Source organism: Sinocyclocheilus anshuiensis, unplaced genomic scaffold (genome assembly GCF_001515605.1).
Source record: "Sinocyclocheilus anshuiensis isolate Anshui unplaced genomic scaffold, SAMN03320099.WGS_v1.1 scaffold1100, whole genome shotgun sequence".
Taxonomy (NCBI): domain Eukaryota; kingdom Metazoa; phylum Chordata; class Actinopteri; order Cypriniformes; family Cyprinidae; genus Sinocyclocheilus; species Sinocyclocheilus anshuiensis.
The window spans coordinates 828,827-850,401 of record NW_015552633.1 but is presented as its reverse complement, the minus strand read 5'-3'; the positions used below and the strand labels follow the sequence as shown (position 1 = coordinate 850,401).

At 38.9% G+C, this 21,575-nt stretch overlaps 1 protein-coding gene across 4 annotated transcripts in view; it reads right to left on the bottom strand.

Moving 5' to 3' along the window:
* Positions 1-21,575, bottom strand: part of zfhx4 (zinc finger homeobox 4) — a 77,741-nt gene that overhangs the window by 16,252 nt on the left and 39,914 nt on the right. The gene's annotated exons all lie outside the window — the stretch shown is intronic.

The window sequence follows — 21,575 nt, the reverse complement described above, 5'->3', positions numbered from 1 at the left end:
CAAAATTTCATACCCTAAAAAAAAAAAAAAAAAAAAAAAAAAAAAACGGAAAAGGAACCCATGGAAATGTGAAAATATGACAGCCGACACTTTCTTTTCATTAAATACTGTCCGGTATAGAGAGAGTGTAATGACGGATGTGGAGGGCAGGCTGCTCCCTCCTCTTGGGGACTATAACACCTCAGTCCAGTCATTATCCGGCCAGTAAAAGAGACACCCACCGTACACAACCGTGGATACCCCCAAAAATTATTCTGCTCATTAAGATGTGTCCCCCACCTCCACCTTAGACTCACGGTTTATTTATGGTTCTCAACAAAGAATATCAAAGAACTTAGTGAAGCTAGGCTATCATAAATGGTAGCATTACTTTAAATTCAATATTTAAAACTAATTACAACCAGATTGCATTTTTGCAAACATTTTTTAATAAAAAATTTTTTTTTAAATGTATATATATATATATCTATATAATTAAATAATAATAATAATAATAATAAACTATTAATTTTAAACTAAAAATGAAACTATTATTATTCATAATAATAATAAAAACAGTTCTTCATATGATTGTCCTTTCTTATAATTTTACTGATCTCAGCATTTGTGAAAAAGCAATCTGGTTGTAATTATGATTTCTGGACTGTCTCGTCTTGTCGAGGTGTAAGGAACACTAATTTCCCAGCACACCACAGGTTGGCTCTGAGCTGCCCACGGTTTTCATGATGTCACATTCTTTTCCCCCATGGTTTTCATTTGAGCCGCTCCGTTTTAAAGGAATCTTTGAAACTCGAAACCCTGTACTACTTTGTTAAGGGCCAGTTGTAATACTTTCAGGATAATAAGCTTTACTGACTTGTTGATCCACCGTCCCCCCCCTACTCAAATCTTTTTTCTTGCTCCTTTCTTTTTCCAAATTTCAGTGTATTTAACAAGCATTTAGATCTTAACCAGATGCCGTTAATGTACCATGTCTAAAATACTAAACATCCACGCGGAGAGCGGGCCCGTTTCCCTTCACGGCGCTGCTGCTGCTGCTGGGAGACACAAGAAAGCTGCTCTGCACATTCACACAGTTGCTGCAGGGACCCGTGGAGACGTCCAAGTAGATTGCGTATTAACCAAAAGGTTTTGTGATAATTGGTGAAAAATGTTCTTGTCTAATATTTTACAGTATTTCATTTTTTAAATCCTGCTTCCTTTAGAATTTTCTTGAATTTCACTGCAAAAAGCTCAGTTGTAAGAACATCAAGCAACCATGTATAATAGCGGTCCTTTGGCACTTGTTTGCTAATAATGCAAAGAATATTTCATATAGAATTTTTGACTAAATGCTTAAGAGTGTTCATTACTTCATACAGTCACTATCAATGGCTTTTCTCTGAGACAAGAACACTTCCACTGCAGTACACCTTATGCATCAGCAATCAGAAAATGTCTTTTGTTGCTGTCAGTTACTTTCATCCAAGAAAGTTTTCCTATGCTACCAGCTCCTCTGTGATGTATGATGCACTCAAAACCATTAATCACCTCCATCAAATGAATAAACATGATGAAGATTAAAGCTTCTGCTTTTGCTGCACCAACACAAATGTCCCCCTTCATTTCTGCAGACTTCTGTTTCTGCCCTCATGAAATACTGTATATTAATGGTTCCAAATAACTAGCATTAAATCTTTTAAAGAATGCATCTTCAAAGGTTTCTACAGACAAACCCCAAACACCTGCATCGTACACAAAAAGGCTTTTTGTGTCCATGCCATTCGGATTACCTGAGGCATCTGGAGAAAGGAGGCACCGCAGCCGGGCTTACTCTAGTATTTGAAAATAATATAAAAAGATTCCTCCTCGTTTTGTTCTCCCCCCTGCCTCCTTGCTCCTTTCTTTCTCTCTCTCTCCTTTTTTTATTATTCTCCATCCAATATTTATTCAAGACATCATTATAAACATCTGCCCGGGTAGCCGTTTCATCTACACAGGAGCCAAAAGGGCTGGAAATTTCACACACGGCCGCCAACATGACCTCGGCTCAGATGGAGCATGGCACTTTTTTTTCCTCCCGCGCACCGCACGGCTTCCTGTCTGTGACGTCTGAAAAGCACTGGGGGCCAGGGTTAATGGCCTTTCCAATCTCTGTGATAAGAATTCATTTTGTTCTATTACCAGCAGTTATCAGAGGAGGCTGCAGCATCACTTCAGCAGGAGGGTCAATCAATGAGAGAACCTAATGAAGTAACCAGCTCTAGATCTATTTTCTTGCTCAACTCTATCAGACAAATAAGACCTATCTGTCACCCCTGTGCATGTCTGTGCAGCATCACTTCAGCAGGAGGTTCAATCAATGAGAGAACCTAATGAAGTAACCAGCTCTAGATCTATTTTCTTGCTCAACTCTATCAGACAAATAAGACCTATCTGTCACCCCTGTGCATGTCTGCTCTGGAAACCCAGAAAGCCTCAGCCAAACCCCTGACCGCATAGCGAGGAGACACAGACGACTGAAAAGGCGGTCTGGCACGCATGCAGATTTTTCAAATATACACAGAGAGCTGCATCATCCTTCGAAAAGAAAAGACAGAGGGAAAACCGTAGACTGGAAAGTACCAAAACTGACTACAATAGCAAATTCCACAAGCAAGTTATTATGATCGATCAAAACGGGGGTCATTTTTGGGTTACAGTGGCCATGCTAACGTTTGGCGAATTCCTACAGGATAGAAACAAAGTTCTCCGTGGCCACATCTAATTAGACAAAATCTCTGAATGGAAACGGGCCTGACAATAGCCGTGCAGCACGATCTGCGGCGATGGCTAGGAGATGGCATCCATCGAGGGAAATGAATGAGTCCGTGCGTTCCCTTCCAACTCTATAAAAACATGCAAAAAATGTCCATTTCATTACTTGCTAAACAATGTCATATGGGCTGCACTGCCCCCTAATAGACCCTGACAAAGGAGTACCAGCAGACATATGCTTTAAATAAATAAGATTACCCTGATAGACAGAGGCCTCTGACAATGTTCCCTTTTCTCTCTCTCTCCCTATTCCCCCCCTTCCAGTGCCTGTTGTTCTTGCCTCCATTTGTCTGATACAGAGAAAATCAGAAGTACAGCAGATGCCCTGCTTTCGGGGGCCCATAAGTCTCTTTAATAGCCTTGAACCTGAAATGAAAGGACAGGAAGGCATTCAAACATGAAGTTTTTGCATTAGAGAGATCTTCTGTTTGATTTTACGATGACCCAACACAATTAAAACGCCATAAATGTACTTTGTAATTAAGGAGACACTGTTTCTGCGTCAGAAAAGACAATGAAATTGCCTGTAGGCCTTTAGGAAGTGTCAATGGCAGTTTCACAACACACTAATTGTGGCTTATTGATTGAATTTGAACAAAGTTGTTTTAAAAAAAAAGAGGAACGATGGGCGAATTATGCTGGGCCCGGGTGGTCCGCATACAATTTGAGTCAAAAGAGTGCGATCAATATTTAAATGACTTTCTGCATTGATTTAAAATTAACTTTCAATTAAGACATCTGTTGGACTTTTAACTACAACACTTAGCCATTGAGGAGGAAATAAGGGAACATTTATTGATACTCTTAAACAGCAGTGGCCATTCTGCCATCGATTCGGTCATTTGCGCTGGCATTGGTATGCAGGAGGTTCTAACTCTTTCCTCCCAGGCTCCACGCTAACAGCCCCTGGCCCTGGCCTTAGCGGAGGACTTAAATAAATATATAAAGCCCAGACCCATCCCGCCGGACAGACAGAGGGAGATTAACCTTTATCCGGAGCTAAGTCAAAGGCATGTTATCTGTGGAACTGTTTGGCGCTGTAATTACATGGGCTCCATGTTTGTAGCCGATCGAATGGAACTCCTCGTGCTGCGTCGGCAGTCCGGAGGGGGACAGACTTTCTGGAAGTCCTAATCAGGTAACAGACACCTTTTGTTTTGGGAGCTCATTGATGGATGAAATCTTTATCTGTAATATTGATCAGCCAGGACTCTAAACTGTCTATCTTGGCTACTGGAAGCTCTAACAAGATTGCCAACTGGAGTATATCAGTTAACATTTAATCAATGACAGTTTAAGACACAGATGCTTTAAAAAGGCAGTGTGTTTTCCTCCTGCTCTGAACGATTAGGGGAGGGATTGCTCAGAATTTATCATCCACCATCCAAGACCAAGGCCTGTGTCCTTGAATGTCAGAATGTCAAAAAGGTAAAGGATATATGAATAATGAAAAAGAAACAAAACGTTCAAAAAGATACCTCCATCCATTTCTATTACACAAACACGCGCCCGATTTCGTCACCATACATCGAACAATGGGGTGGCTAACCATAACCCGCACCCTGTCTGAGAGAAAAATACATGCATGCGTCATCTTAGTAAATGTATAATTTTTGCCACCCTTGCAAAATATAGCAATGTTCGCTGCAATGAGGTGTCAGCAAGCCGAGCATGCAATCCATTAGAATTCCTGTTTAGCTTGTTTGCTTGTTTGTGCCGTTCACCCCCCAGTCCCTCCCTTTCCGATTCTCCAACAGACTCTGGCCCAATTAGGGTCTGAGCTCGTCACAATGGCTACGGCGGCTGTCACTCACGCTCGGACTTCACCGCCCCTGGCCTATGCGATCATTAGCTATTCATCTTCTTGCCTTAGCTGTCCCTTAAAGGAAAATGTGAGTGGACTAATTATGTAAAACATCAGTGTCGTCGGACAAGACTGAAATTTCTCAGAGAAGGTCTTTTCCATCTCCTGCCTTATTTAATAACTAGTTTTGCCTGGAAATGTACAAGCAAGATTATCTTGTCTAATGTATAGAGCACAAATCCAGCATGTGCATGTTTACAGTTTTAATAATCCCTGTGATCAAAACCCATAACCTTCTGTGATGCGAAAAGCAGCCGTGGTTACCTCTGATTTGCATCTGATAAGGTGCTTTCGAGTGACTAAAAGAGGGATGTCCTTCCTGGGCCTCAGATCAAAGGCACTTCAGTGTGAATGTGGCACCAGAGATCTTTGCTTCCCTCCATGTCGAGTCAGGAAACACAATTGTCAGGCACATATTATGACAGCATAATTACAGAGAGGTGCATGACACTATTATTGCCATTTGCCGGAGAGTGATTATGCTAATGGAGATATGTATGGCAGGTGGCACACATGCTGGCAGCTGCCAGCCAGAAACGCGCACACACACATGGAGCCCTCCCCTTACGCACGCTCTTGCTGCCACCCGTCTTTCTAACAGTATGAACAATGCCTTACAACCAGCCGGTCCCAAGATATGTAATTAGGCCTCACTTTGATTTAACACTTCCTTATCACATCAAAGGCACAGGAATTAATACTGAAGGAGAGGGAGAAAGAGACAAAAAGAGAGAGAGAACAAGGGAGAATGAAGGAAATTATGAAAGCCTGTTTCCACCTCAGAGAAAAGAAAACAGGTAATTGTGAGATAAAGTTTAAAATAAGAAATAATATTCTGAGATATTTTGAATACACAGTGCAACTGTTAGATACAAAATCTAAATTATGAGTAAAAAGTCACAACTGTGAAATATTAAGACATATTGTGAGATATAGTCGATATATAAACACAAATTGTAAGATATTACACCAGATTACAAGAGATATACAAGAGACACAAATTCAAATTGTTAGATATGCTGTAAATTCAAATAGTGAGATATGTCAGATTGAGAAATATAAATTCAATTTGTTAGATATAAATGTAAATTGCGAGATGTTAAATCAGATTGAGAGACAAATTTAAATTGTGAGATATAAAGTCACAAATATGAAGAAGTCACACTTGTAAGATGTGTGACAATATGTAAGACATATTGTTTTAACTCTGGGTTGGAAACAAACTTCCATAGGAAACAGATCTGCTTAGATGTTAACAAGAAGTAGAAGAGTGGCCTTGCATTTGTCCAAAAGCAGGCACACAGCACAGTTCAGTTTTTGTTTCTCTTCTTCTCTCCAATCTTGCAAGCTTTTTACAATAGTTACTACAATATTGTATATGCAATTTTTAGATATAAAAGGTGCTGAAGTGTGTGTGTGTGTTTAGCAGGCTTCAGCATAACAGGGTGCAGTGGCTCTAGTAGCCCTGTGTGTTTTTAATTCCTTCGGCCGGGTTATTGAAACGGAATCCCCCCACTCTGCCTGCACACTCTGGCGAAGGGGGAAGCCCTCTCCTCATCCCTGCATGGATCCTGCCTCTACATGAAAGCCCCGGAGATCCCCGCCAACAAAAATCAATGTATGGATGTTCAGAGCAGTTTTCAAGGTTTTGTAAGACAAATCGGAGCATGAGCTGGTTTACTGCTATCGAGCCGAGCTTCGATCAGCCTGCCCTGGTGAATAATACGAGAGGGCCTTGCTCACTTTACCAGCCTGTGAAATAAAGACAGGGTGCCAGCCAGCCAGCCACTTCCCTTAAAGGAATGTAACCTGAGTAACTCCCCCTCCACAAATAACCTCCCTTAATCTAATGTCAGATACCGCCTCCAAAAGCCGATCCCAGATCAGGCTGCGGCGAGGCATGGGAGTTATCGCTTGCTCGGGGCTGCATCCTCACAGAGCCCTTTGTATCTAGTGCACATTCTTCCCCTAATTAGAAGAGATGGGTGATTATACCTTTAAAAGGAGGCTACTGTTTGCAATTGTCATTGGAGGCAGGAAGTCGGTCATCACATGGCTTGCTTGACGAGCAAATAAATTAGATTAATAATGAGCACCCATATAACATTTTATAACCTGGGGTAAAAGAAAAAAAAAACAAGTTTAAGCAAAATTACACTGACAAACAGTAATTAAAATAATACAACATGACATACTTCATAAGTAGCTCTCTTAGTGGCTTTGTTGACATAGCTACAGGGAAGATGGCACTGCATACGTTTGTCTTTTTCTCTCATTTTTAGGTAATTAACTCTGTCATTGTTTTTAAGGCAATCAAACATAAGTTTCTATTAGTGTGTCTCAATGTTTTGGTCTTGCAAGGACTACATAGTGTGCAGTAACCTAGTATGGGTTGCATATATTGAGAATTGGGAAGGTGGACAAACAAGTCTAAAACGGTTTTGGGAAATTTCTTTGCATTTTGTAGTTTACAAAGTGCTTTTCATTGAGAATCACTGAATCACATATGAATGCAAAGGCAGAATGGTTTGAGATTTGCGTGTGTGTGTGTGGTGTTGGGGTAAAGGACGGCATCGCTAGCCGACAGGTTTCAATTTCACATCCTCGATTATCTCACCCCCAATTCCATGCATGCCTAAATCTAAAAAATCTCATCCAGTGACTCCATACAAACTCGTTCCCCTCCAAACGCCTCTACACACACACATACACACGCTTCCCAAGTAGCGCCATCTCTCCAAGCTTAAATAGCAGAAAATTGCTCTGCTTTTCCGTGGTCTACCTCCTCATTCCTATCAGCCCAAGTGGGAACAAAAGGCTCGAATTCACTGGCGTGTGAGACCTGCAGATGGGTCGGGAGATGGGTTGCAGTTTGGTGCTGTTGATGCCCTGTTGACGGACAAGCCGGATGATGGAAGACGGGGATTTGCGAGCCTACCAGGTCGCCATTTTGTCCCCAACACACAAATCAGACACCACACTCGCACCCGCTGAGGCTATTAGGCTCAAAATAACACGTGAGGCAGGAAACAATGCTTGATTTCATTATGGAAAACAGAACAATGGCTATAAATGTCTTGGTGGAATATATCTGGGTTTAAGCCCAGGCCAAAGACAAGACTGCTAATATAAGAGGAACTGCTCCAGTGACAGCAAAAGGGCCTTGTGTAAATTTACAGTGATGGCAGAGAAAGAACAGGCCTCTCTTAGCCTCTTTTTCTTCCAATCTCCCTCCCGTTTTTTGCAGGAGTTATTATAGGATGATAAAAGCAACAACAATGTTGTGACATGAAACCGTTAGCATTAGGGTGGAAGAATGGAAGATGAAAGAATGTTCTTGGGAATTGATGATTGCTCACAAGGCCCTGATTTCAGCCTTTAATCTCATAGCACACTCAAATTTCCCTCTGTACGCTGCTGGTTTTGGCAGCAGAGAGAGGGGGGCCAAATAAGTGAGGGCAGAGAGAAATTAGAGGTGTATTATATACTATAGTAATGGTATACATTCAGCTGTAATACACACTAGGTGGTAGTATACACCCAGCTGTAAAGTATATTCAGTTGCAATGTACTTTGAGCGTTATCACAAGCTCTCCTGTAGTACATAAACATTATGCATTATACATCGAGACTGGAACCATAGTATATCTTTGGGATGCACAGTGTATTAGTTAAAAAAAAAAAATTTTTTTTTTTTTTTTTAGAATAGGCAGATGTTGGATATTTTTTGTGCATACTCATTACACATATTTTAGATTTAGATTTCCATAAAACACTAATAATTTAATTAATTAAAAAAGCAGAATAATAAAATAATAATTAAATATCTTAAATGTATTTCTTAGCGAATTTCAAAATATTTTTTATATTTTTATGTTTTGTATGGCCTAAATACACTTTCAAAAATGCATTTTAATTATTTAATTTTTAATATATTTAGACAAAATAGCAATTAATTTTAATATTGGCTATTTATCAGTTATTGCCATGACATTCTATATTTGAAGAGTTCATTTGCAAAGACAGATAACTCCGTTTTTAACCATTTTCAAAAATCATATTTTTTTCATTGTGCATTCCAGTTAATCTCAATTAAACTGCAGTTGGGTTATTTTGTTTAGGTTAAAAAATAACAAAAAAATACAGCAAACTAACACAATACAACACAATAAAAACATGATTTTTGAAAATTGTAAAAAACGGAGTTATGTGTTTTTGCAAATAAACTCTTTATTTCTATATAGATATTTCTATAACTCCTGGAATTCAATAATATTTAAGAATATTTGTTATCTAAATATTAATAATACTAATAATATTTATATATACTGATATATTTGTATCGTGACATAGCTGGCAATACCCAGCCCATTTTCATCTTTCTCTAATGGAAAAACGTAAAGTGGAGAGTCCTCGGCTGTTTGCTTTGTAAACAATGCACTCCATTTTTATAAATTGGGTCCTTTTTATTAAGCATGAATTCCTCCGATGCCCGTGTTATTCATAACATGGCCTGGGCTGATGAAAATTGGCCTGTTAAGAACCTCCAGAAGCAATTAAAGTGACAAGGAGGCAAGGCCCTGATGTGTACATTTACTACGACGAGTGCTCTCCAAAGTGAATGCCCTTATTAAGAGCCACTGTTCACCTCTACAGCCTGCCACGATGAGACAGAGAGAGAGAGAGAGAGAGAGAGAGAGAGAGAGAGAGAGAGAGAGAAGAACAACATGTCAAACGCCTGGAGAAATACCTATTCCTGGAGTGAGGGCGATTTGGTAATGAACCTTTCAATTCACTCCTGGGGTAATACATTCTGACTAGTGCATTAATTACTCGATAACATCCCATCAAAATGCAAATGCAGCACTTGACCCACAAGAGTGTCTCATTGGCTCTGCACTCGCTTGAGTTTCTGCACAAATCATCTGTTTTTCTTTATCAAACAGAGCGAACGGTGTCATATCGGGGAGGGCAGGGTTGCTCGTTTCTAGCCATGTGTATGTCAGTCACACGGGCCTGATGACCCCCCGTCCCCTCACAGTCAGACAGGACCATGGCCGCATGCTGACACTCTTAATTGCAGCACTTGAAGACAGTGTGCCGCTCAGATGGAATATTTCCCCTCTGCCTAGCCATGATCTGACAAGCTTGAGACAACGCCTTAATGGCTTTTCCAGTAGGGTGGGGCAAGAGGAGAGGAGGAAGAAAGAAACATGGAGGAAATGAGGAAAGTGGTCAGAATTTTTTTAAGACCTCAAGAAAAAAAAAAGATTTCAAAAATAATGTTTCCAAACTCTTCAAGGAAAACAGACCGAAATATTTATGATGCTATGTCATAATGTCAGCTTATCATAATAAATTGTTATAACTAACCAAAAGTAGCCTTTCTTAGCCATTCTGTGCTATTATAAAGGTAGCAGGCTAAGCTGTTAGCTTGCTAACTGAAGACTAACAAAAAACCAGGGACTGACTAGCAAATCATAGTTCAGGGCTGTGATGTAAACATGTTATTATAAAAAAATAAATAAAATAAATTATTCAATACCACATATGCCACGCAACCTTCCTGTTTCAATTGGAAATACCTTAATACAGGATGTCGCTGAGCCATTTCATGGGGCCTTTCGGACAGTTCTTCTCGAACATGGCCAGGGGGTCCTAGAGATGTCTTTCTATCAACAGGGCTGGATTACAAGATTCAGCTGTTAGATGATCCTTTCACGCAGGAATGTCAGACAGTCTCACGGCACATCAATCCACCCATTTTCTCATCCCTCCATCTCCTTTCTCGCCCAATCACCTGACTCCTTGTTCATTCAAAATTATGACTAATTAAGTCGTAAGCGAATAGTTTCTGGGAAGAATGGTGAGATTCTAAGAGCGGAGCTGTAGCTGTAAGCAGTGGCGGTGAAGAAGAAGCCCTGATGAAGTGACTGTATTGTGCCAATCTCTCGAGCAGGTCATGGGAAAATGAGCTGACAGAGGCATGAGGTGTATTATAGCGGAGAGAATCAGTGTGTACGGTATGTCGTATTATCAGAAACACAAGCATGTGACAACGAGAGAGATGAAAATGACCTTCTGTGGCACGGATCCTTCATGCATACTGAAGGTTTGGAGGTGTCTGCGCTGTCCTACTTCGCCGTACATACTGGAATCTGGATCTTATTATCAGTTTGTTCCTTTTTGGACCATTGTCGCCCCTGAATGATGAATTATTCAGACAGAGTTAACTGGTTTGTGAGAGGGTGTCCACAGAAAAAGATATTCCTTAGCAGCGGCTAATGAAAGAAAAATACCCAAATTTTTCTGCCGTTTTAACCCCTACGCTTACACACAAAGGAGATGGTCGAGCCCTGGAGGGAATGCTTGTTTCAGGTATCCTTGGTTGTAATTGTGAGGGCTGAAGAGCTATAAATGAGCTCAAAATCATCAGGGTTTTTTGGCCCATGTATTATGCAAATGCCACAGAAGCACTCCAGCACACCTAGACACAGTCAATGAACAATCAACAGGCCTTCACCTCAATGACTTTAACTTAATGCTACCTATTGTCGCTTCTGCAAGTCTCCTAAGAGTACGTACGGCATTAAATTCCCATCAGAAATAATAGCTGCTCCTCCTATTTAAAAGTAAACTCCACCGTTGATACGTTTGCTGACAGGTGCGTGCATAAAGTTTATGCACCGTAAAACATAATGGGGAAAACATACGCTCATACACACCTGCCCTGGATGGCAAATTAAATGAAAATCCGGCATGACCGCGGAGTGGAGCACTCTACTTAAGCAAGCCCACTGTCTTCTGATTAAGGAAAAAGGCCTTTGCCCTAGAGAGCGAAATTTCATAAAATACTAGTGCCTGTGCTTGATGAATCATGTCTCTTTAATGCAGTGCAGTATGATGGAAGAGAGAGATACAGGCGAGGAATCATCAACTGCTGCTCCGGCTCCCTCTGATAACACCCCATCTGCAGATTGCCTTGATCAGATTCACGTTTTATTTAAAACAGGACCAATCCCAAGGCCCGACTCCTTTTAATTTGCATATATTAACAGGGTTCAAATGCAGCAATAGCTAGGAGCACTTCCCAGTCAACTTCCCAATCTGCCTGCATAATGGCAGCCTATTAAATAGAGTTACTCATCAGTGCAGGAAGCAGACATGGGGAAAAAAGATGGGGAAAACGCAGCCTAATGTGAGCGTTTGCATTTATGCAATTGGACTGAAACGGACGTGTTTGAATATTCCTGTTGTGTTGCTGTGAACATATTAAGAAATAATGTGACGTGAAAAAATTCAGCCTATTTACATTCTTTATAAACACCTCTGTTATATTTCACATAATTCATTGGATTATTTTAAAAGGACAAAAATAAATGTTTCTCCACATTTTCTTTTCCTGCCAATGTAACCAAAGCTATGAAGGAAGAAACAAAAATAATATTAACCAAGAAATACATTCCTAACTCACAATATTTCCCACCTGAACGTTCAGGGAATGTGTCACATTACAGGAGTTAAATGCATTGCGAATGGCGTTTCAAGTTGTCCTTAAGCCATTTCCTTGGTCCAGATTGGATGCTGTCTAACACGCGGTGGTCAGTCGCTAGGGGTGGGAGAAAAAATCGATCCATCGATGCAACGCGATTCTCTCTCCAACGATTCTGAGAATTTCAGAATCGATTCTGAGCTTAGTTTTTAACCAGATGCGCGATGACGATGAGTTTGCTTTAGAAGCACCCGTATTCTGGTTGCTTCCAATTCCTCAACCACATACACTACTCGAATCTTACGTAAAATAATCTTTCATAAAGTTCGGAAAGGTTGAAGCGAATTACAAGGATATTCGGGGGCTTCATTGCACAGGATGCGCTGTGAGAGACGCGTGCTTTGTTTGATGTTACACTTTAAGTGTGCGGTCTCGCCCGTCTGTATTTTCCTTACAAATGCTCTACGAAGTCATCATATATGTGGTTTGGAATGCAGTGACTGCACTTATATATTTAAAATATGAACCTCACTAATAGAAGGCTAATTTCAAATGCTGACGCGCGCTTTGTTTTTGAAGACTGCTCGCGCATGCGGCTGTGCGTGACATACAACGCACATTCTTAACATACAACTGTTTTACATTTTTTTTTTTCAATTTGTAATTATTTTAAAAAGTACTTAATTACTTATATAAGGATATGTAAATGTAAGGATTTTAAGATTCTCAAGTCGGTAAACTAAGTAATTAATAAGGGGGGAAAAAAGTAGATCAAGGATCGTTCTGGAATCGGATCGTGACTCCCAGAATCGGAATCGGATCGGATCGTGAGGTGACTAAAGATTCCCACCCCTATCAGTTGCTGTAAGAGAACATGATGACAGCATTAAGTCTAAATTCCCAGCTGCATTATCACTGGCCCTGGCCGACGCTGGCTAAATCTGCAAAGCTTCCTACGGTTAGCCACGATTAGGCACTGCTATGGATAATCAATACCGCCTATCAATTCCATACTTTGTTGTGATGAATGAGGTGGATGGGGAAAAGGAAAGAGGGAAACAAGGAAAGCAGTCTCTATCAGAGAACGAGACAGTGAGCAGAGGAGAGAGAGAAGATGATAAACAGACCAATGCACCATCTACGCTAAACACAAGAGACTAAAAATGAAACATGTTAACATTAAAATATTAAAACATGCTCAGAGTTAATAAATGCTTGTTCATTATACAGTGATTTATTTAGTTTTTTAATTGTTCATTATACAGTGATTTATTTATTTTTAAATCGTTCATTATACAGTGATTTATTTATTTTTAAATCGTTCATTATACAGTGATTTATTTAGTTATTTTTGAAAATAACTTTAACCAAAAATAAATGCTGTATTATTCATTATGTTCACTATTATATATACTGCCATTCGAAACTTGTAGTCAATAAGATTTATTTTTTCTAATGCTACAAAAGATTTGTATTTAAAATAAACACTGTTCTATTACATTTTTTTTATTGATCAAAGAATCCTGATATTATTAATCTTGAAAAATATTAAGCGGCACAACAGTTTTTAACATTAGCCAAGTTTCCAACCAGTTTTTGTGCTGTTTTGTTATCGATAAAGAGAAAATGCGTAAAAAAAACAGCCTGTTTTCATCCAACTGGCCTTTTACCGATAAAATGCTGTGCGTGATGACGTCATCCCTAAAAAAAAAAAACGAACTGTCGCATAAGTTTTGGTGTATCGCAAAAAAACAGCTTGAGCTGTTTCCATACATAATTTCACCTATTGCGTAAATTATACAGACTAGTAAGTAGCCTGTTCATCATCCATTTGAAACAAAACTTTATTATATATCCTATTATTAAATTGTATTGGCCTGCATAAAATTGTTTTTAACAAGTGTCATGAGTTGTTTTTGTTTTACTGTTTTTTGTACTTTGTACTTTGTTATAGACTATTTAGATACTTGATCACCAACAACCTACGGTCGTTAAGCCATTATTAACCGACAACATTATGTTAAATTACAATTAAATGAAATTTGAATTTATACGTGGCTGTGACCCAATAAAAATACCTAAATTTGATTTCCAGGGATTCATTTTATACACGCAAAAAGCAGCTGTGTGATGACATCATCCCTAAAAAAAAATTAATTGTCGCATAAGTTTTGGTGTATCGCAAAAAAACAGCTTGAGCTGTTTCCATACATAATTTCACCTATTGCGTAAATTATACAGACTAGTAAGTAGCCTGTTCATCATCCATTTGAAACAAAACTTTATTATATATCCTATTATTAAATTGTATTGGCCTGCATAAAATTGTTTTTAACAAGTGTCATGAGTTGTTTTTGTTTTACTGTTTTTTGTACTTTGTACTTTGTTATAGACTATTTAGATACTTGATCATCAAGCATTATTCATAAATAGGTGCAGTTGTATTAGCCTATCATTATTTTTCTGATTAACTTTTAGAGGAAATGTTCATTTCGGTTATTTTATTTCTCCTAACCAACAACCGACGGTCGTTAATCCATTATTAACCGACAAGATTATGTTAAATTACTATTAAATGAAATTTGAATTGATATGTGGCTGTGACCCAATAAAAATACCTAAATTTGTTTTCCAGGGATTCATTTTATACACGCAAAAAGCAGCATAAACAACAGAACGTGAGGATTCATATGGTCATGTCACACACCTACACCGCTTCTGCGAATGCAGAAAAACATAATAAATCTATAAAATAAATAAATAGGCCTATATGCGAAATATATATTTCTAAATAATAAATTAACAAAACAAAAGAAAAAAAAAACTGTGCAACAATTAGCAGCCTAAATGCAGAATTTCAGCTCATTTTTGTGATGAGCTCTTGAGAAAGCGGCATCCTGTTTGTTTCCTTTATTTTACAAAAGCACAATGTTTGTTTTTATTGTGAATGTACACAAATAAAGGAATATTTAGAATAGTTTTGAATAATGTCTTACTCTCATATGACCTCAAATGAAGGAGTATAGTAACACCGTGTCTAGACGGTGTAAGTTGTTTCCAAAAAAAAAAAACAAGTGATCGTGCCAGCACCTCACTCGCGCAGTTAAGCATTACTAACTGGACAACGCAACCTGTTCATTGTCATAATAAAATACAGTCAGCCAAACATTGAAAACCATGCCATTTTAGTTCCCCTCAATCCACAACAAATACTTTAAATTTAACGGTAGAACAGAACTCAGAACAAAACAAGAATAAAAAAATATAAGAAGCTACTAACAAGCCAAAACTAATTAATAAAAATGTTGTACTTCGCATTCCAATATCCACGTAAAAAACAAAATGTGCTTGGCATAGTAATATCACTGCAATTTAATAATATGAATATGATTTAATGGGAAAGGGTGCTTTAACGTGAGCAACACCATGAACACGGATGCTGCCTATAGGCTAATTCTGCCATGTGACACCACATTTATTTGCGTTAAAGCCCCTTTTCCAAACAATTTTTTTTGCGACGTGAAGTATCGATATAGAATTTATGCGTTAAAGTTAAATGTAAAAAGATAATGTTGATACATGAGAAATTTGATCGATAAATGGCATTTCCATCAGCTATATTGGTAAAAATTTTGAAGCGCTAAATATTTTTTCGTAAAAAATCCTTGGATGGAAACCTAGTGATACAAAAAAAAAAGTTTATTAAGCACCAAATCAGCATATTGGAATGATTTCTGAAGAATCATGTGTCACTAAAGACTGGAGTAATGGCTGCTGAAAATCCAGCTTTGCCATCACAGGAATAAATTTCATTTTAAAATATATTACAATAGAAAGATGTTTTTTTAAATTGTAAAAATATTTAAAAATATTACTAAATGTTTTAAATGCAACCTTGGTGAGACTTTTCAAATATGGTAAAAACAATCATATTGACTTCATGAATATATACATCTAAACACACACACACACACACACATATATTAGTGGTGTCAAATGATTAATCGCGATTAATCACATCCAAAATAAAAGTGGATTTTTTTGGCAGAAAAAACAAACAAAATCTTACAGTATGTCAACAATTGCATTTGTGTCATTCACACTCGTTTGTGTGTCTTCATCTTTGTATTTCTCTTACGGCTTTGTGCAATGAGCTTTTTCTCATAACTTCCTCACCTCTGTGGAGCCTGTAAAGGCCACTTTGTCGATGTTCATATGACTGCCGATTGCCGCTCCAGCCGTTGGTCCAAACCCAGGCACGATATTCACGACTCCGGGTGGAAAACCGGCCTGTATATGACATGATGGAAAGAACAGGCTTTATTTGTATTACTTATAAAAACATACTAGCCTAATACTGTTTGATACAGCTTAATTCTTTCCTTTAAAGGAAGAGGATAAAATGGGAAATGAATAGGTCAAAAAATTGCCCACGGGGACAGAGACAGCAAGACTGCTGATGTACACAAAGAGACGCTTTTCTTTTGAGGATTGAAACCACATTGATCTCATTCATAATGATAAAGACATAAATCATCTCTTTTTTAGATACAGACGGCTTGAATAGAAAGCAAGTGGCGGTTGACTGAAGGCTTGCAGCTGCAGTTTAGTCCATGTCCTTACAGCAATTCATGTGTCCTGCTCTCTTTGAAGAATTAAACATGATAATTTGAGCGTTTTGTATAAACAGAGACAGAGCAACAAATCATTACCCACAATGCAGCTGAGTCATTTTGTAATACAGCCAGGTTCCCAACCGGGTTTATACCCCTCTAAGACTGCAATCAATGTTCAAACGTTTGAATTAGTGCTTTCAAATGATTAATCGCATCCAAAATACAAGTTTTTGTTTACATAATATATGTGTGTGTACTGTGTATATTTATTGTGTGTATATATAAATACACACACATGCACGTAGCCTATATATTTAAGAAAAATATGTTATATTTATGCATTTAAAATATCTGTATATAATATCAATTATATTCATATAAATATATACATGGAAATATTTTCGAAATATATACTGTATGTGTGTGTATTTCTATCTACATAATAAATATACACAGTATACACATATAAACAAAAACTTTTATTTTGAATGCGATTAATCGTTTGACAGCAATTACAGATAGATAGATAGATAGATAGATAGATAGATAAGACATACTGATTATAATATACATAGACAAAATTAATGTGTGTACTGTCATTTTTTACACACATAATTTTATCTTGAATGAATGAGAGAAAAGATGCAAGGTCAGAGACAGCGAGCGATGGAGGGGGGAGGAGAGAGTGAGAGAAACAGAGGGCTTATGGTTGGAGGGGTGATGGTTGGAGTCAGGACTAATTACTTGCAGGCAAGATGCAGTGGGGAGGACGGGGTCACTAACTTTACTCTGACACCTGGACGCCTCAGTCATCAATGGCCTGCCGTCTAATCAGAAGTGAAGGGATTCAGGGCCCAGCGCTCTCTCGGAGATGATAGCTAATGACAAGGGTGTTGGATGCGCAGCCACACACGTCACACTATTGCAGTCTCATCACAAGTGTAACCCAGTGGAAGTATCCGCGTGTGAGAGATCCATCCGTATTATCACACATTAATAATAACACTAGTCTGCTGTTGTACTGCTTGAGGCAATTAGTTAATTGCTGCTTTATCAGAGCTCTATGCTGCCTGTCTTTGTGACATCCTCCAAGCTTTGACAATGCCTTGTTTCCCCTAATGCCCTGTGACATAGAGCATTGTACTATCTCCTATGGTTAGTGTCAGTGGAGTCACCACGCAATGAGGAAGCCGCAGTGCAATTTTCCTCTCCCTGTTTGAATTAAGACCAGATCAAGTCTCTGTAGGCTGTCAGCTAACACCTTTAGTGGTCATGTGTACTGTACATTCACTAAAACACGGCCCCTTTAGTCGCCTGCTCACTATGCGGGGCTTATTAGCATTGTTCGGCATGAACAAAAGAGGGACTACTTTTTCAAGCGTATGTAAATCGAAACTGTCATGCTTTCGAAAGGTATCACATTCCTGGATGTTTACTACCTGTCACAGCCACTAACGAAATAAATAAAAAAGTGTGATAAATAAAAAAGTCATAGTTTCCCTATGGTGTGAAATAATACATTAGTATGCAAAGAACACGTCCCTCGGACTTTAAATAAGCGTAATGGTTTAAAGTCAGGTATGTTAATGCGAATAATCATTGCAATTTCTGCTAATTTTAACTGTCAGTGGCCACAACAGCCTGTGAAAACATGAGGTAACAACTTAGCTTTTGTATCACTCCTTCCCAAAGGAGGATCTCGTTGAAAGAAAAACAACCGGGGACGCTGGTTCTAAAACATGTCTTTTCAAAAGCACTAACTGGCTATTTTCGAAAATAATTTTGGACTTTCTGCTCGCAGAAACCGCAGAATAATTATGATAGCATTGGACGGAATTATTCAGAAATGACTCAATCTGGAGTGCCTGCCATCTGAAAAATGGTTTTGGGCTTTTCTGGTAAAATCACTGCTCTTTGCAAAAATAATAACACACATACGCATAACTGACTTATTATGACATGAAAAAAAAAATGATTCGAGCATCGAGTATTGTCTCCATTTAATGATACAGCAATATAAACTCGGGGTCGGGCTATGGATCTCCTGAGACAATTTATGTCCATCAACAAAAAGCCTCTCATGGTGAAGATCTTGTTTCACGAGGGATGGCCTATTTTCTGTGAAAAAGCATTCCTTTGCAATCATTGCGATGGCACTTCTTACTGTAGAAATTATTTTTGCACCAAAAACTTGGTAATTTTACAAACAATACTGATAATCTCGCTGATCTGCTGTTGTTCTATCTTTTTGGGAATTTGTTTTTTTTATAAAACTTTCCTCAGGTACGATAGCAGGAGAGTGATAAAAACAAAACAAAAAACCTAAACCGTTAAAATATCTTGTCATGGCGCTGAAATGCAGGCGGATGAGAATGCGGCCACAGGGAAAAACAAAGAGCAGCTTTGAGGATCGCATTCAGAGGGTAACTGAACAAAGCACGCAGTCCTCTTCATATACACGCTTACGTCAGGCTAAAACAAAACGCATCTTTCTTTCTCTCTTTTTTTACGCCAATCTATATCAGAAAGAGACAGAGAGCATGTCCATTAGTGCATGTTGTTGGCCTACAGCTGCCATGAAAATAGTTCTCACTGCATTGGTGGTAATTTGGCCCTGGTTGCAAACCTCCTGAAGCATTATCACTCAGAAGAAACAAAAGAGTGGGAAATGCGGGGCTCTCTCAGCTCCCATCCGGCAGCAGCATTTAAAGACGTGTTCATCTCCAAAGTCAGCTAGGCCTTTTGTTTAAGCCCCTGCCAGACAAAGGTCTCCTCTTCTTACCTAGTTTTAATACACATGGAAGGAGGGGGGTCAGTGTGGCGGGGGAGACTCTCAGAAATAATTACCTCCATAAGATCCCATCTCCTCTCCAAGAGCCACGACAAAATGGAGAAGCAACCCAAGGATGCAAAAAAGCCCTTTATGCATCAACAAGCCCATCAGATGTTTTACAGGCCAAGCTACAAGGCAAAGAAATAGGTCCCACTCCACACGCACGCAATTATAGTGCTTTCTTCTTTTGTCTTTCTTTAAGGGCTAAAATACATGCAAACACACACACGTGCGCACACACACAAAGACACTGTTGCTGTTATTTAACCTTTTTATCACAAAAATGAATGTGTTAAATATAACGCAAATATAATGCAAAAGAGAGTCATACAATAGATAAAATATTAATACAAATAGCCTTACTTAAGCTATCGATTTAGCTTTATGAGAAAATTCCAAGCAGTAGTTATTCCAGAACAGAAATCAGCTATGTAAATATCATTTAGAAGCTAATAAACAAAACCCTGTCGCGTTTTGCACGTTCTTACGTATCGCACATCTGTGTAAAATATGAGTTTGCAGGGGCCACATATACGCTGCACTGTGATTTACAAATGAGGGGCGCCACTTCAAAAACATGCTTAACCACACAACCCCACTGCCTTTCTAAATTCTCAGCTTCATGATGTTTACCTTGTGTAAATGATGAGCCTTCTGGGTCCCGAGCGCAGGGAATTACAGTCGCCCTGGGAGACTTGGCAGTCTGATTCTCAGGGAGGATGGGCTCATATAGTCTCTTTAGGAGAGTATTTTACTGTTAGTGCACTGCGAGAGATCTGCCATACTTGGTCTCGTTTGGCTAATTTAGCACGTTGAGCCCATAGAGGTCGGATTCATTATCACGCACCGCAGCAATCGTGCCACTAAAACCAGAATATACGACTTGTCTCCCTGACGTACGCAACGCAAGTCTAAACTGTGTGCAAGGCCATGTTTTAATGCTTTGCGTTTATCAACAAAAACAACGCTGGTGAATTTCTGCAGCGCAAACCCTTTTCGGCATTCTTTTGTAGTCTAATTAAACAATAAGCAGTCGGATATATGGCCCTCGTGCTACGGCATGGCTGTAGTTTGCTGAGTGTGGCTTTTGGCACTAATGCATTTCTCCTTTATTTAACCACCGTAAGCGCCACAAAATCTCCCCTTAATTACGTCTTAAAAATGGCATCAAAATTGTTTAACGAAATCCATTCACATGTACATGAAGTCGATGGCATTCTAACCTTTATTCCCAAATGGTTTTATAATTATTTGGCGAGTTTCCACGGAGCTGCTTTTAAAAGAAAGATACAGGTCAGCAGTTAAATTAATCTCTTTTTTTTTCTTCTCTCCCTCTCTTCATGAAACTAACTAATGACCAGAAAATGCTAAACTAAGGAGTTATACCCACGAAAACCTACCGGCCCTCTTTAACATAGAGCTGTAATTCAGCGAGGGCTGAAATGTTGCTTACTCCAGGACCTTTTCTCTGGAGCAGAGACACAAATTATTACCATCACATACATGCAGGCACCCGGCCCGGTCCTGAGAATGCAGTGGGCACTGTGTCACAGGGAGGGCAGAAATATATGATTTATCTAACTGGTCCTTTGGTGCACCCCGACTCCGAAGCACCTTTGATCCAGATATAATTAATGCCAAATGTAAAACACACTCATTTATTTCCAATATGGGTAGTTTTGGAGCTGAAGTTTCACATATGGTTTTCCGTTTAATCCCATCTGGTTCTGGAGTTCATATATAAACAGGACACTTTGGGGAACAGAGATTAATTCAGCTTTGTAATGCCATTGAAAACGTGTTAGTTGTTTCCCTCGGCCAGGTCAGGCAAAGCAAAAACAAGTTAAGCGTTCATTTGGTCGTGCGGCATTAATGTGGGCATTATTATACATTGGACCCTAATTCACTCTTATGTTTTAAATTACAGGTCCCTCTCAAATAAAACTATTCATCTTTTTTTTTTTTTTTTTGTTT